Source organism: Dipodomys spectabilis, unplaced genomic scaffold (assembly GCF_019054845.1).
Source record: "Dipodomys spectabilis isolate Male_0828 unplaced genomic scaffold, ASM1905484v1 ptg000297l, whole genome shotgun sequence".
Lineage (NCBI taxonomy): Eukaryota > Metazoa > Chordata > Mammalia > Rodentia > Heteromyidae > Dipodomys > Dipodomys spectabilis.
The window spans coordinates 13,417,463-13,435,000 of NW_024870974.1; the positions used below are offsets into that span (position 1 = coordinate 13,417,463).

The 17,538-nt window shown below is 43.6% G+C and overlaps 1 protein-coding gene across 1 annotated transcript in view; it reads left to right on the forward strand.

Moving 5' to 3' along the window:
- Positions 1–1,047: 1,047 nt before the first annotated feature.
- Positions 1,048–17,538, forward strand: part of Gprin3 (GPRIN family member 3) — a 49,444-nt gene continuing 32,953 nt past the window's right edge. Inside the window, exon 1 of the mRNA XM_042701586.1 lies at positions 1,048–1,111. The gene's annotated coding sequence lies outside the window, so the exon portion shown is untranslated. The remainder of the gene's footprint in view (positions 1,112–17,538) is intronic.

Consider the following 17,538-nt stretch of genomic DNA (forward strand, 5'->3'; position numbering starts at 1 on the left):
ATCTGGGCGCCAGGGGTTCATGCCTGTAATCCTAGCTACCCAGGAGGCTGAAATCTAAGTATCTACCATTGGAAGCCAGCCCAGGCTGCAGAGTCTGTTAGACTCTTATCACCACTTAGCCATCCAAAAAGCTGGAAGTGAGGCTGTGATTCAAGGGGTACAGTGCCAGCTCTGAAGGAGTGGGGGGGGGCAGGACTGAGTTCAAGCCCAGGACCAGAAGCAAGCAAATAAGGAAAGAAAGAAAGAAAGAAAGAAAGAAAGAAAGAAAGAAAGAAAGAAAGAAAGAAAGAAAGAAAGAAAGAAAGAAAGAAAGAAAGAAAGAAAGAAAGAAAGAGGGAGGAAGGAAGGAAAGAAGGGAGGGAGGAAGGAAGAGAGGGAGGGAGGGAGGGAGGGAGGGAAGGAGGGAGGGCGAGCTGCTGGAGTCTAGACCGTTTGGCGTGCGGTGACCCGCGTGAAGCAAGGGCCAGATTCCTGAGGAGTCGCCCCACCCCCACCCCCAGCTCTCTTCCTAAATCCCTTCCTTAACTTTCCATCTGTCACCGGTGTTCCTGTAGCCGAACCCCAACCTGCCAGGCCCCGGCCCAGCTCCCCCAGCCGGCGCGCAGCAGCCTTCGCAGCCAGCCCTCCTCCCGGCTCCCGGCGCCCCCAAAACACACCCACACCCGGATTAGGTCAGGCCGGGGAGGGGGCCGGGGGGCGGAGCTCAGCCCGCACCCAGCCGCGGCGGCCGCCGGGGAGGCTGCGGCGCGCGGCGGCCAGGCTGGGGCTCCTCCGCCGGAGGGCGCACCCAGGGCCTGGGGCGGGGCGCGGGGGTCCGCAGCCCGGCGGTGAACCCCGGCCGGCCGCGCGGGCTCCGCGCCCCGCAGCAGTCCCCGCCCCGCCCGCTCCGGCGCGCCGCCTCGGCTCCGTGCGCCACGGATTTCGGATCTCGATCGCGCCCAGCGGTCTCCGGGACCCGAGAGGGACTAGGACCCCAGCTCGCTCTCGGCCGGCGAGGGGGCTCGCTCTTCCCCACCCCACCTCCGAGAGCCGGGGACCCGAGCTACGCGACGGGAAGCCCGCGCCGCAGCCAGCGCCGCGGCGGCCCCGCGGCCCCCGGGGAACGGCGCAGGTAGGCGACCCGCGGCCACCGGCGCGCGGGGACGGCGCCCCCCGGCCCACCTCCGCCTGCGCCGGCCCGGGGTGGGGGTGGGGACGCGGGGTGCCGGGGGAGATGGCCCGCAGGGACTCGGTCCCGCATTTTGCGCGGGGATCCTTCGCCTGTTGCTCGATTCCCCATCCCATCCGGTGCCCGGGAATGGGGGGGGGGGGGGGGTGGGGGGAGGGAGGGGCCGTCTGCGCCCCCCTCGCAGGTGGATGATTTCTCTGCAAGGTCATTGCTTCCTTAAGCTCTGCCTTTGAAGGTAAACCGAGGGAGATGCGGGTGATCTCCAGCTCTGTCAATAATCTAATCTGCACCCTGAATATTCCTAGAGGGGCGTGCATGTGTGTGTGTGCGCGCGCGCGCGCGTGTATGTGTGTGTGCGCGTGTGTGTGTGTTCTCTCGTTTTTCCCTATGCGTTTCCCTTTAAGGTCAAAACACTAGTCACACACAATGTCTGTGCATTTCCATGTGTGTGCGTGTGTGTGTGTGCATTTGCATGTGGAATGGGAGTTCTTGGAGGTGGGTGGGGAGAGGAGAGGAAGGGCGGGGGGCAAAGGTTGGTAAAGAAAAATAAATGCAGAGAGTCGAGCCCTGTTCAGGACCCAGGGGTGAACTTTGGAACCACGTTAAATCAAGGGTAGAGACGGAAGGTAATAAACACTCCACTGCAAGCAGGTGTATTAGAAAAGGTTGGAAGAAAACTGTCATCCGATCCACAGGGCAGATCTTCACACTACCCCAGCGAATGGCAACAATCTCAGTCGCAACAATGGACAGCCGCACGGAGGGGGAAAGGAGGGGTAGCTGAGAGGCACTGGGAGATACATCTGGGGAGATGTATCTCCCCAGGTTTCCAGGCCTTCCTTGGGGTGGGGGTGGGGGGGACGCTGTGAGACTTGGGATGGTAGGGAGTTCAAGGTTAATTTGCTGCGAAAGTCCAGAACGCATCAGAAAAGCTGGGAGAAAGGCAAGGGCTGGGAGAGGGAGGAGGGCCAGAGCAAGCAAGCCTTGAGTGACCACCCAAGTGGCAGTCATCGCTTAGGAAGGTGTCGCTTGGTCCACTGAAAGCTGTGTGTGTGTTTCTGTGAAATATTTTTTTTTTCCCAGCGCGTTTGTGAAAGATTCGTTGGTCCGTGTTTTTATTTCATTTTTGCAAGGAATCTGGGTCATGGTGGGACTGGAAGAAACTGAAGTGTTTGCCACACCAGAAAGCTTGGGAGTGAGAGTTGATTAAGGCTTAGCTTCATGAAATATTTACACATCGCATGCGTGGGCTTTTGTTTGCCTCTGTTGGTACTGGTGCACATTTTACTTTGATAATGCTCTGAGTGTATTTCTTCCCCAACAGAGCTTTTTTTCCAGTTCAATACTAATTTTTGTTTTGTTTTGCTTTTCCATTGTGTTCACCATTTGGCCTGCCCTGCGCAGCCATTGTAAGAATAAAGATACCAGAATCACAACACAAAAAGGAAAATCTCTATTGCTCCCGTCAGATCCCTGGAGATCTCATGAGAATTTTTCTTTCTTTCTTTCTTTTTAAAATAGAATCACAAAGAACATTTTTTTGTCAAATGTGTGGGTATGTGTGTGTGTTGTGTTCAATGGGAGACCATATTTATTCATAAACAGGGAGGAAAAAGTAGTAATTATGATCCTTGTAAGTCTGGATGTTAAATCAATCAAATTTATTTTGGAAACAGAATGGAGGAACTCATGGGAAAAAACAAGTACCAGGGTATTGTGGTTAGGGTGAGTCTTCACCTAATGGCTAACTAGACTGTTAGGAAAATGAGTAGGGTAAAGTCATGAGGACACAGCTTCACATAGGGGAAAATGACAAGACTGGAGTATTGTATGAATCATACCAGTTTCAATTGGAAAAAGGGGGGATTCCAGCAAGCTGTTTAGAAATGAGTGTTCTGATTGCCTCAGAAGACTTGCTCGATGTAGTTAATTATTTGTTCCTGCAATCTTTTTCTTGATTATGCCTCAAAGCCTCTTGAAAGAATCTATTTAGATACAGCTATCCCTCATTTCCAGGCACCAAAGATCTGCAGCCTGCAGGAAAAAGCACTAAAATATCAGTGGTTAAAAAAAAAAAAAAAATCCCAGCATCGTAAAATCCTGGACTCAGACAGTGAGGATGCATGGCTTCAGTCCCAGCATGCTCTGGGCTTCTCTCACAGCAGCTGCTTCTGCTCTTTATGTACTCATTCATTCCGTCAGTCATTTGTTCATTCATGCATTCAGCATTGAAGTAGACATGTCCTCGAGGGTGGAATAGAAGAATGAATGAGAAGGACTGGTCTCAGCCTACAAAACCTAAAAGGGAGATGGACAGTAACTGCTAGTGAGACCGAGTTGTAAAGAGGCAGGAGTCGGGCAAGTTTTGCTGGGACCTCAAGGATGAGGGGAACTCACCTGACAGAGAGGAGAGGAAAGGGCCTCCTGGTACATGGAACCAAATACACAAAGAGCCTGATATAGGGATCAAAGTATTCAGAGGCCAAGGAAGACAATTGTGTGGACATGTAAAGGTGGAAAGATGGAGACACCGAGGGAAACAGGACCCACCCACAAGCTCGTCTAAAAGAGCCGCTACCTCATCTTATCACTAAGCCATTGCATCTGGAGAGGTCAAGTCAGCGCACTCATTTTGAAGCTCTACATGATACTGGTTGCCCACATTTATTTCCAACAAATATCTGAATACTATCATGAGCTTGGTTGACATCTACTTAGAAGAGAGAGAAAAGTCATATTTCACTGTCAGGCCTGGATTCTTTCATCCATGAAATATCTACCACTTACTTTGCATATTGTGCAAGTAAAGAGAGAGTGGGTCAGTAGACATTGACATTTTAGAAGTGACGTATAGAAATGTATGGAAATTTTTTAGAGAGGGACACGATCTGCTATATAGTCCAGGCTAGTCTCAAATCTTCATCCCCTAGGCTCAGCCTTCCAAGTTCTGGGATTACAGGCTTGTGCTACACTCTGCTAGAGAATCTTATTCTTTATGATAATGGTGCTCAAGAGAAAACAGGATGGAAAATAATGAGTATACCAAGCTTCTAAATGTCCTAGATGATTCTAGAAGGCCATGTGATGGTACCAAAACCTGAATGAACAAATAAATAACTCTGTAACACAAGCTAGCAAAATCCTATAGACTCATATAATGTTTAGATGATTTTGTTTGCCAGTTCTAGAGCTTGAACTCAGGGCCTGAGCACTGTCCCTGAGCTTCCTTTGCTCAAGGCTAGCACTCTACCACTTGAGCCACAGTGCCACTTCAGGCTTTTTCTGTGGATGTGGTCCTGAGGAATTGAACCCAGGGCTTCATGCATGTTAGGCAAGCACTCTACCACTGAGCCACATTCCCAGCCCCATGTTTAGATGATTTTTAAGTGAGAGAAATAGTTGTAGTGACCCCATAGTAATTAGTAAATGCCCTTCTAGAAATAAACGTTTCAAACTGTGGGTCCCAACTAATCATCAACTCATTGTAGTCCATCTGATCAGCATTTTTTTTACAGTACTGGGGCCTTGCGCTTGCTTGGTTAGCACTGTTCCACTTGAGCCACAATTTCAGTCTGGCTTTTTAACAGTTCTTTTGGAGATGGAGTCTTGCACACTCTATGCCCAGGCTTTGAACTGTGATCCTCCATCTATCAGTCTCCTGAATAGCTGGGATTACAGGGATGATATACTAGCAGCTGACAGCATGTTTATTTTTTGAAAAACAGAATAGAACAGCATAGCATAGCAGGATAATCATTGTTCGGGGATTTTTTTTCCCCCTTGGTGATACTAGGTATTGAACCTTGGACCTTACTCTTGCTTGGCAAGCTCTTTACCACTTGAGTCACCCACCCCTAATCCTTTTGGCTTTTAGTTTGTTTTGCAGATAGGTCTCCTGCTTTTGCCTGCACTGGCCTCAGACTACAGTGCTCTTATTTATGCCTACTGAATAGCTGGTATAGAGACACACCTCACCACACTCAGTCTTGGAACTTTTTGATTGTCTGTTTGTTTGTAGGTAGGTACATAAAGGACTATGATGGAAAAACAAATCTCCTTCTGGACCCATCATGTTCTTAAAAATCCCAGGAGCCACTGCTTTAAGTGATAGTACAAAGAGAAGCTTCCAGATTGTAGGAGGCCAGCAGTTGGCTTCAGAGAACTGATATACAACTGCTCATGAAGTATTCTGAGCAGTGGAATGGCCTCACTATGAAAGGCCAGACTTGTGGCTTACCAACTGTGTGGCAGTTAAGAAGGCAGAGAGCCAAAGTCCTTGGGGACTGAAGCGGTCAGGAAGGCTTCAGGAGAAAGATGGAACTTGGGCTAGTTTATGAGCAACCCTGGTGGGTTGTGAAGATGAACCGGTTACATAGAAGGAGGAAACAAAGAATAGGGCCACGGGAGGTTTGTCTAGGAATCATCTAGCAAAGAAAAAAAGGAAGTCAAGTGGAGAGGACATAATGATAATGGAATTTCTGATTACATTGAAATATTACTCAAGTTGTTCATTATTTCTATTAGTTTTATTGCGTCTGTTAAAGGGAATTTAAAATATAAGCATGTGTGTAGCTCATAATATCAGATTATGAGTTTCTCACCTCCTATCCCCACCCCACCATACCATTCATGGCAGAGCAGCCTCTATTCATTGAACAAAAATCCTTACTACAGTGCACGGTCATTAACTATAATCCTCCCGACGAACAAAGATCTATGGACTCGTTCATCTGGTCTATCTGCTGTCTTATCTCCTGTATCTCTTCATTTCCTCCTCGCCTCCCCATAAATCCTGTCTTATTCTCTATTTCCTTTATGCATAGCCTTAACTGTTTGTTAAACTGTTAACTATTTTATACCTAAGAATTGTTTTTCTGATGCTGCTTTTTTTTTAAAGAAAGTCGGGCAAGAGTCGTAGGCATCACATCATAAATCTCACATTTCCCTACCTCTTTTATATCATTTACAATCATTTGCTGGATAGTCTTTGATTCAGTTGAGTTTGATGATTGAATTGTTGAACCGACAGGCTGCACCACAATGGCTTATGATTATCTCATTTCTCAGGACATGACTGCAATCACTTGGTCTTGACACCGGAAGAAAGAGGGGTCACCCAAGTTCAGCACACCCTTCTATTCTCTGCATCAAACTCCTCTCATGGGCAAAGTCCCAGGCCAATCATCCACAGTCCTGGGAAGAAGAAACAGATCACTGAGCAGCCAGGTCTTGGTTCAATTACTATATAGTTTTGTGTGTGTTTCTAGAAGTTGCCATGGTTCCGTTTTGCTATAGGTAGCCCTGTAGTTATTTTGAGAAGACACAGTCAGAGAAGAAAGTCTTTGTGTTTCATAAAACTTTCTTGGCTTTCTTCCAGCTCTTGCTGTCTTTCCTCCGGAAATTCTAATTCTGTAATTAGTGCTGCAGTACTAACACCTTTCTGAATAAAGCTCCAACCATAGCCAGAAGAATAGATACGCAACTCATCATCTTGCATTGGTTGATTGAAAGCATAGTTAAATACAGAAATTTGCTTTTTTCTGTAAAGATATTCTGGATTTTTCTCTCATCTTCCTTTTCTACTCAGAGTATTTAAACTTGTGGTAACCTAACTTATTTGCATAAGAGTCAGGTTTGGAATACTAAAAAGCAGTTTAGAAACGACATTTGAATTGAAAAGACATTTACTAAATTTTATGGGGGAATACATATATATATATATATGTATATATATATATATATATATATATTTACACTTTAAAATACTGACTCCCTTGAGTACTAGTGAAAACACTGTTCACAGCTTTTTAGCTGGACATATTGGAATTGGCACACAGTAACACTTTTCTAATTTCCCATGCCTGTAATTAGATTATCGCCTTTATTTTGAAGCCAGTAGCATAATTTGGGGCCCACACTATTATTACCAGGAAGTAATAACTGACTGGTATCCAGAAGGTCACATTCATTGACCTCTGCAATGCAAATCCAGACCTGAATCTGGAAGTTAGATTTAGCAATCTGGTTTTGTGGCGATTTTTGTGATTTGTTTTGGTTTGTTCTCTTAAGATCCCACAGGATTCCCATAGCCAGATTTCTGAGACCATTGTGCAGTCCTAGCCTTTATTAACAAGGAAACAAAATGGATACAGATGAATCCCTGGGAAGCTAATACCTTCATTTAAATCACTAGTTAGATCAGGGTCTAACTTGCTGATTCTTCACTGAACATCTGATGAGGAGAAGAGAAACAGGATCTCAAGGCAAGGTCAGAGCGTCCCCTTGGTGAGGGGTTGGGGAGAATCAAAGCATTTATCCTCCAAATCTCAGACGCAGGGAAGTCAGCCTTTCAAAAATGGCAGTGCCTGGTAAGGGAAAAACAAAGGAGGAGGCAACAATTTTTTATAAGAAATGTACTCAAAAAAAAAAAAAAAAAGAAATGTACTCATTCCCTTGCTCATGTAACTGTAACCCCTCTGTACAGTATTTTCACAATAAAAAACTTATTTTTAAAAAATGGCAGTGCTGTGAGCTCCACCTCCACCTGGAGGGACAAAAAGGCACAAAACTTGTTGGGATTGCTGGGAGATCTGATGCAAGACGTATTTTTGGTTGCGCACAACATATTTCACTTAATTTTTGGATTGTAAACAGTGGATATCTTATTATCTTATTCACTGCTAGGAAGATTAGTTAAGACTGGAGTCTCAGCCTTTAGGGAGAGAGGAGAGAGAGGTGGAGGGAGGGATGGAGAGGGGGGGGGTAGAGGGAGGATGAGGAGGACCAGGAGGAAGAGAAGAAGAGGAAAAAGAGGTGGTGGAGAAGGAAGAGGATTTTTTTTTTTAATCTGCATCTAGGGAATAAAATTCTACAAAGTCACAGTCATCTCCTGGGACCATAGTGCTGTTTCTAATTCAGTAAGGGACAGCTGGACAGAGATCTCCAAGGCTTCTTTTTTTAAAAAAAATCACATTAGTATTGAGTAATTTTTCTGAAAAAAATAATTTTCTGGAAAAGATCTCTTTTTTAAAGCATGAATTGTAAATATACGCCCTCAAAATTGGAGAGCTAGTTTATGGGAATAATCAAATGCTATATGTTGATAGATTCCCATTTGTTGTTTTGAAAGATATTGATTTCTAAACGGCCTAAAATTAAAATACACATCTTGTGGAGAGTGGGGAATTTTTTCAAGGAAGAGGCTTTAAAATGTGCATACCAAAATGCTGGAGGTAACAAAATGTCTCTGTTAACTATATTATCTGAATCATCACAGCAGCTTTTGTGTTTTGATCCTTAACCATTTTTTTCTGAAATGTAATAGATTATGCCCATATGCCAAGCAGTATTAGGATTCAAAATTTTGCATGGACTCCAGGTTTTAATTATGAATTATGGCTCTGTAGGAGACAGATACTTCATATCGTATTCAAGGATTTTTGTTTTTCTTCCATTTTAGTCTGTGACATGAATATGCTTTCCCAGCAAATGTTTTTTTTTTTTTATTGAGATTGTTCAAAAATGCAAAACAACTTTGGCTCATTGTGGGTTCGCTTTGAGTTTGGTCTTTGCCTTTGCAGTTATATTACATCATTTTGCAACGCTCTCTCCCTCACTCTAATTAGTGTCTCCAGACACTCAAAGCTTATAGCACCATAACTTCAGGAAACCCTCCATGAGGCTTGAGACCTTTGTATAATACCCTTATCCATAGCATGCATTTTTCATTTATACTCACTTTGAATGCTGCTCTAAGCCTGCCTGCCCTTCTCTAAATTTTTCCATAAATTATTTCTCCTCAAAAAATGCAGGTCAAAGGAAAGCAACTAGAATTTTCAATAGTTGATAAGAATGTTAATCAGGGCTCTGGTTAAATGAGAGCACCTCTTTGCTTGCACCCTTGAATGGGTGCCAATTGTTTACAATAAATGAGTGTGAAGGGATGGTTCTTGTCTTCTTGTTGAACATATTTGAAAACAGTCAGAGAGCAGAAATATGTCTGTGTCAGGGCCGGGGCTGAGCTCTGCTGGAGGAAGACACTTTTGCTATCCTGGGGAAGGTTTCTTGCCTGCGCATAAAGATGCTCAGGACTGACGGAAGCTTTGCCTTAGACGGTTCTCTGCACCCCACTTTCCTGCCTGGGCCTCCATTTGGGGGATGTCTGTAGCAGCTCACAAACTGAAAACTGGTAGTCTTCCAGCAAGAAATCTGTAGGTATTTGCTTTTAACTAAGCCAATAATTAAAAATCTGAAGACCTCTTAGAAGAAAGGAAACACAGAAACACATTCTCCCAGCTGGAGCTCGAGACACGAGAAGAGCATTTGTTACCTTGTAGCTTCATTTCAAGCTTTCCCTGTTGTTGCCATGTGCTTGACCTTGGGGCTTTGTGTAGGTCACCTGTACTGGTGCCTTCACTTGATTGTATTGCCTTTCTACAGCCCATGGGTGTTGACTTTGTGACCTAGAAAAGTCCATGAACATACTCATGAAATTGCTATGTTTCTACAGAGCAGAAAGGTAGCTCTGAATACAGTTAAACTCCCAATAATCACTGTGAGCCTTAAACATGCTGATCCTCAAGCTATAAAGATTCTGTTAAAAAAAAAAAAAAAAGTGAAGGAATCCCAAAAGAGTTGACCTGTTCTCGTAGTAACACAGTAGTGGAGGTTTTCACTTGTTTGCTTATTTATTTACTTTCTTACTTTGAACCGGAACACATAGGGCAAGTAAAAAAATATTATTTTAACGATAATGTATTCTTTTCTTTACCTTCAAGACCCATGTCTAAGATTTTACACTGAATGGCCTCATCCAATATTGAATGCAACATATCTCTCGATGTGCAAGTCTTTAACCTATATTAAGCATTCATAGCTTCTTGAAAGGCCAGATTGCATTCCAGTCCTTCGGGTAAAGGTGCAGTGCACTCAGTAGGGGGGCAGTTGGGATAAAGCATCAAAGTGGGGAGCAGGAGAGGTAAGAGGGACACAAGAGAGGGTGGAAGAGGGGGAGACAAGATCAAAGCACACACACTATCTATCTATCTATATATGAAAGTGTTCCAATAAAACACATTATTTTATATAATTAAAAGAAAAAAAAAAGCAGGGTCTTGGCGATTCATGCCTGTAATCTTGGCTATTCAAGAGGCTGAGATCTGAGGACTGTGGTTTGAAGCCAGCCTGGGCAGGAAATTCTGTGTGACTCTTAGCTCCAATTAATCTGCCAAAAGCCGGAGGTGGAGTTGTGGCTCAAGTGGTAGAGCACCGGCCTTGAACAGAAAAGCTAAGGGACAGCAGCCAGTCCCTGAGTTCTTGCTTCCAGTACTAGCACAAAATAATAATAATAACTAAATAATAAAGGAAATAGTCCAGAGTGGTAGCAGTTCATATTCCAGTTTGTGTCTATGTCCGGACAGTTGAGAAATGCTCACTTAGCCATGGAAGTGGGCCACATGGCAACTCTTCTCTGAAGACAGCCAGATCACCACACACGCCGGACACATGATGCCGCAGAATGCCTCTGCTAACGTGGCTTCCGTGGAGGCCACTGGCCCAAGCGAGAGTTGATGCAGCCATAAAGACAAATAGCCCTGTGAATGCCTCAAAAGGCTGCAAGCCCAGGCGGATCTCTCCAGGATAGGACACTGTCCCGTGAGGGCCCCACAGTGCTCCTTCTTCCTCAGCTTCTGCTGTTCCTTCCTTTCCTCGGGCACACCTCACTGCCAGTCCCGCACAGTGCCTCCTACCTCACTTCTAAAAACATCCTCTCATCTAATTATTAATCCAGAAGTGTCGGGCTTCACACTCAGAAGACAGTGCTAAGAATAGTGCCAACCAGAGCTAACGGAGGACACGGGGGCTTGGTGCTTTCTCATTCCTTGTAGGAAAGGAGAAGTACTTGGGTATTCCACATCAGGACCCCTGAGGTGGACTGACAATATAGAAAAGGCCATGCGTGAGTGTTAAAAATTCTTTAAGCATAAGATCTTTTCTTGGTGATTTCTAAATAAGCCAATCTGAACTATTCTCAACCTTCCATACTTGCGTAAGATTCCTTTGTTGACAATTTGATGCTGCAAACTACAACGATAGGCTTTTAAAAGATCATCCTCCTGGGGTTTGTGGCTTTTGAGTGGAGAATCCACATCTCAGACAGCTTTGTTGAAGGGAAACAACCTCAATGGAGTTGGATTGGCTTCAGAGTATGTGATCCTTCTGCCTTACAAATTAAAAAAAAAAAAAAAAAAAATACCCAAAGCAGTCTTTAACTGGAAATGGGAAGGAAAGCTACTCTGGAGCTGAGGTATAAAGTGTGAAATGGGCTGATAGAAGGACCTGATTTAGGGGAAGTAAATCCTTTGTGTCATGGAGTAAATCTATATAGATCACTTGACGTGAATGTGAAACCTTGTGCTGTATACTGGGGATCCAAAAAAAAATGGAACCCAGGCTGTTGGACTCAAGTTAACAACAGCCAGCTCAACAACGTTGCAATGGGCTGTTTTCCCGGTCAGAATCTCAGGCATTTCCCTAGTCCTCTGTGCTCATCAGCAGCCCCAATGCCCTTTCCTTCCTTCCTTCCTTCCTTCCTTCCTTCCTTCCTTCCTTCCTTCCTTCCTTCCTTCCTTCCTTCCTTCCTTCTTGCCCTCCTTCTTGCAGTCCCAGTGATTCAGATTCATTTCTGTTCTTCACCACCCCCTCACCCTCATTGCCATACCTGGGTTCCTTCCTTCCCCAGCCAGGCCAGTCTGAAAACTAGAAGTCATTTTCCTATTATTCTTAACGTCATAGCAAATAAGACTGAGACACATGTATTTTCAAGGGCAGTCAAGTGACCAAGACAGAGAAATGGTACCAATGTTCCTGGTGTCGGCCTGTAAATACCTTAGGGGACCCCTAAGGAAACAAAGAATTTTGTTATTGAGATTAGTGCAATAGACATTAGACAAAGTGCTGTTGGCACTCTATCATGGTTTATGAATTGTTTGTGCACATTAGCATATTGTAACTCTGTCTGAGGCTGATCAGCTGGGAGCTGTGTTGGGACCCTCGTGGGTCACCTCCATCTTGGGACTGACAGTCTCTCATGTGTAGGTCATGCATGCATTCTACGTTGCTAGAAATGCCCAGCTGTTTCCATAGGAATTCCTGGACATACTCCAGACCCTCCACTGGGCCTCCTCTCCAGGCCCATGACCCTACATGTTCAAGCGGTAGCTCCTGCCTCTGTGCTAACAACCAGGTGAATCCATCTTTGCATATATACACAGACTTGAGAGGGGATCCTTTTTACCTTGAATCCCAGAAGGCAGTAGCTTTAGCCGCAATGGTTACCTCAAACACAAGGAGAAGAAGGAAAATAGGGGCAAAGAAGGAGCTGGAGGCGAAACAGAACCACCCAGGCACTTCACCAGCTTGGTTCTGTGGCAGTTGCAAGTTCTAATATATCACACACACCTTAAAAGAAAAGAATGAGGGAGAGCCTTCAGGCTGAGTTACTCTTTCAAAACTCCACTGGTCGTAATTGACTGAACCCACTTCTCATTTCAACAAAACTAGGAGGTTTCTACTGCTATTCTCTCCTCTTTAGAGATGAGAAACAGATTGAATAACTGGTTCAAGGTCCCGCAGAGAGCCATTGACCAGACTATATGTAGATTCAGTCATCCAACTTCAAAGGCCAACTGACTCACTGTGCTATGATGTAGTATTCTGCTGAATATTACACATAATTTCAAAGACATTAGCAACATTGCATGAACATATGAGGAATATGCACATTTCATTTCATGTTACTTTACATAGCAAAGCTTTTGAATTCATCAGAAGACATGTTTTAAACAATCAGGGTGAGTTCAAGGACAAATATTTGAAGTTAAAAACCTCTAAATCATTGTACTGTCAAAAACAAAAATTGGCAAACATGACTTCTTTATCAGAATATCCAGGTAACACATATGCTCAGCAAACAACATTTCTTTGCTTCTCAAAAGCAAAACTAAGAATTTATCAGGGAATCACGTGCATTGAACATGCATACACGTGCAGAAACACGTTTGTGCTCACACACACAACCAGAAAAAACAAGCATGTGTCTTTGTTTAACTCCATCTACGGACTTTGGACTTAGAGACTATTTTTAGAACTAGTGTTTCCGTGATTGATGTTTTAATCATAGACTCATTTACTGAGGAAAGTTGAGCAATTCTTTATGATAGCTTACAGCTAAGTGTTCTAGGTGAAAATTGAAGAGCAAAAGAAAAGGTAATTTATGCAGAGGAAGCTCATTTGCAACAATTTCTGTCTTAAAGCTACTGTTCGAACGCATTAGTATTAACCTAAACTTAGCTGTTTTGGATATGAAAATTCAGAATTTTTTTTAAAATCATAAATTCTGTACTTTTTTCTTTTTAGTTCTTTCTCTTTTCAGTTCTTGTTTTGGGTTAAAGCAATTAATAGAAGTCATCTCTAGGCATTATTTTTATTACTGAATTGACTTGTGTCATTTCAAACTCCCCACATTTTGTTCCAGAGGGCATTGCTTGGCCAGGTCAGATTTCTGGCAGGTTCCTGGGCTCAGAGTCCTTGGGTTTTTGGGGTTTTTTTGTTCTTTTTTTGTTGTTTCATTTTTTTATTGGTCATGGGACTTGAACTCAGGGCCTGGGTGCTGTCCCTGAGCTTAAGGCTAGTACTTTACCACTTGTAGTCACAGCACCACGTCTGGTTTTTGGAGGTAGAAGTCTCATGTACTTTCCTGCCCCAACTGGTGATCCTTACATCTCTCAGCCTCCTGAGTAACTAGGATTACAGGTGTAAGCCACCAGTACCCCGAGTGCCCTTGTTGCTTTGATAGCTCTAAATATATTTATGGAAAATATCTCAACAAATTTAAAAATACACTTTTTAAACATGTTTTATGGTGGCGGGGGGGGGGGGGGGGAGGAGAAGTATATCTGAAATGTCAGACCTGTGATTTTACAGGTATTATTTCTTAAGACTAGGTTAGTACTTGAACTAGGGCACTAGCCAGAGTCAGTTTCATAGACAATATCACCTAACACAAAGGTTAGTTAAGAAGCACATAAGGCATGGCTCATGAAAGTACAACAATACAACAACGCCACAATCTATGAAATTAGAGCACAGAGTCATGTCATTGCTCAAGGCCCATCAGGTTCTGTCTAGAAATGAGAGAGTTGATCCAAAAATCCCTATGAGCACTTTTAACTCCTATGGCCACTTGCTTTTTATTCATAATCTCACATTTTAACATTTCATTTTGGGGCCTGTTTTCTGACTTTGAGGTCTCTTCAGCCTTTCTTGCAACTTAAGACTCTTCTTATCTCCCCCTCTGCATCAACATCCAGCCTGCATGCTCTCCTTGTTTGATGAATAAATTTGTTTAAAAAATAAATAACAACAACAAAAAAAACGCCTCTGGAGATCTGATGTTCTAGGTCATGTGGCCACGCAAGACAGCTAGAGAGTTCCAGACCTATGTCATCCATATTAAAAGAGTACACACATCTGTGATTTACATAGATGCAAAAGCCCTTTAAAACCCTGGTCTTCTGCCGTAAGCTTTCCCCTGTCCTTCCTGGATGCTCTTGAGTGGAAAAGTCCCTTGGTTGATAAAAATGCACTATGGAAGCCCAGGTTGTATGTTTAAAGCACATGTTTACACGCTTTGAATGAGATTATACATGAGAAGGAACAAAACGAAGCTTTCTACATTTCATAGCTAGAAATATCTCATTCTTAGACCATGTTGAATACAAAAGGGAAAAAATTAGCACTTGTATGGTGTAGGACAAGCTGACACCTCTTTAGCTTGAAATTTTTCCATGTCTGAGTCAAATGAGAAGTGGTAAAGCTGGTGAGTTCCTGTGGGGGTTTTTGAAACATCAGCTACTTTGAGAGGAGTATCAAGTTTCAGCCGTATTTGTGTGTTGTTCAATAGAATTTATCTCCAAACAAGTAGTTAAGGTGTAACTATTCCTATGACTATTTTTTCCTTGGGGATTTGTCCTTGAGAAGCTTTGCTAAATGTCTTCAGCGCCTGCGCGTGGGTGAGTGTAAATCACCTTAAACATTTATGTCATGTCAGCATGACTGTTTACGCTTGCCAGCGTCAACCTGAACTACTGAAGAGGATATAGCTGTGGTTTCCTGTCGAGTTCCTACATAATAGTGAGAAAATCGCGAGGGTGCAGTTGATTGGGGCTGTTTGCTCGAACTGCTTCTCTTTTCAGTAAAAAAAAATAAAATGAAATAAAAACAGGAAGGCAAAATCTGTGCCCTTGACTTGGATGACATTTTATCATCCGTGTGCCAGTCTGACAGATTGGGAAACCACCCTAAAGGACCCTGAACTCTAAAGAGATGAAGTACAATATGGAAGAGTTAAACAGAAAAAGTGCAAGTTCTAATGCTCCATAGGAAATGTACTCATTACCTTACTCATGTAACTATAACCCCTCTGTACAATATCTTGACAATAAAAAAAATTTTTAAACATTTTAAAAAGTGGAAGTTCTAGCCAGGCACTAATGGATCACGCCTGCCTGTGTAATTCTAGCTACTCGGGAGACTCAGATCTGAAGATCGAGGTTCACAGCCAGCCCAGCGAAGGAAAGTCCATGAGACTTTTATTTCCAGATAACCATCAGAAAAGTGGAAGTGGAGCTGTAGCTCAAAGTGGTAGAGAACTTAGCCTTGAGCAGAAAAGCTCAGGGACAGTGCCCAGGCCCTGAGTTCAAGCCATACAACCAAAAACAAAAAACAATAGAAAATACAATTCATGTTCTCATGGTAGTCCTTACTTACTTAATGTGATAAAAAAAAAATTGGAGCTGTGTCCACATGCTTAATGTTTATATTTTAGACATGACTTTACCTGTAATTCATACATGTTCCTGTCTTTCCTACAAAGCACATTGAACTGCAAGTGATCCAATTCATAAAATAAGTTAACAATCCAGAGTAAGTCCTAGTAAAAATGCTTAGAGTACATCCATCAGTCCTCTATTTCACCATCTCAGACATTTTATCTGGCATATCCCTTCCTAATTCAAGAAGACAAAAAGCTATTCTGTAGATAAAACCCAAAACAGCGAACAAACATGGAAAAACCCATGCAAAGTGAACAAACTGCATCATTTTATTAAAAACATCTTTGGTATTCCAAAATTGGTATCACTAGGCCATACATACTAACTTAGACTTGAGATGTATTCATGGTGTCGCTGACTAAGTTGGTCTCATTGGATCATTTTGAGAGATGTTTAAGGAGCATGCTACTTGCTCAGATATTGCTTCATTAGGTCCTGTTAAAGGAGAAGTGCTGTCCTCAATCTGTGAGAGCTAAAAATGAAGCTACTTGAGTCTCTAACCAAAAACAAAAAAAGGGGGGAGGCTGCTAACCTACCATGAGAGATAACACATGCTTCAATAAGTAAACTGCAGCCCACTTCCAGTAAATCCTGCAGCTGAAGTTGAGGTTTCCTGGCTAGGGTCAGGCTGTGGAGAGGAGGCTGGCATCATGCCTGCCAAGGATATCAGGAAGGGATTATTTTCTGAAGAGTAGCATATGTCTTTGAGCATAGACTCGACTCCTTCAGCCTTCCTCACTGTATTTCCGGTCACCACCAAGCCAATCCCTGACATCCTGTTGATATTTGAGTGTTGGGATTCATTAAAGAAGGAAGGATGAGCTGGGAGCTGGTGTCTCACACCTGTAATCCTAGCTTCTCAAGAGGCTGAGATCTGAGGATCGCATTCAAAGCTAACTGGGGCAGGAAAGCCCATGAGACTCTCATCTCCAATTAACCACCAGAAAACCAGAAGTGGCGCTATTGTTCAAAGTGGTAGAGCACTAGCCTTAAGCAAAAAGGCTCAAGGACAGAGTCCAAGCCCTGAGTTTAAGCCCCATGACCAACAGAAACAAGGAAGAAAGGAAGGGAAGGGAAGGGAAGGGGAATGAAAGAAGGAAGGAAGGAAGGAAGGAAGGAAGGAAGGAAGGAAGGAAGGAAGGAAGGAAGGAAGGAAGGAAGGAAGGAAGGAAGGAAGGAAGGACAATGAAAAGTCAAGAACACATTGAGAGGGTCTCACCTAAGCCAATGAGGGTAGGTGTGCATACCTGCAATCTCAGCTGTACAGAAAGCAGAGGTAGAAGACTATAACCCAAGACCAGCCTAGGAATGAGATCTTATATGAAAAATAACTAAAACAGAAATGGTTTGAAGGGTGGCTCAAGTGGAAGAGCACTTGCTTATCAAGCAAGAGTCCCTGAGTTCAAACCCCAGAGCAAAGGAGAAAGGGAGGAGGAGAGGAGGAGAGGGAGGAAAGAGGTAAAGAGAGGAAAGAGG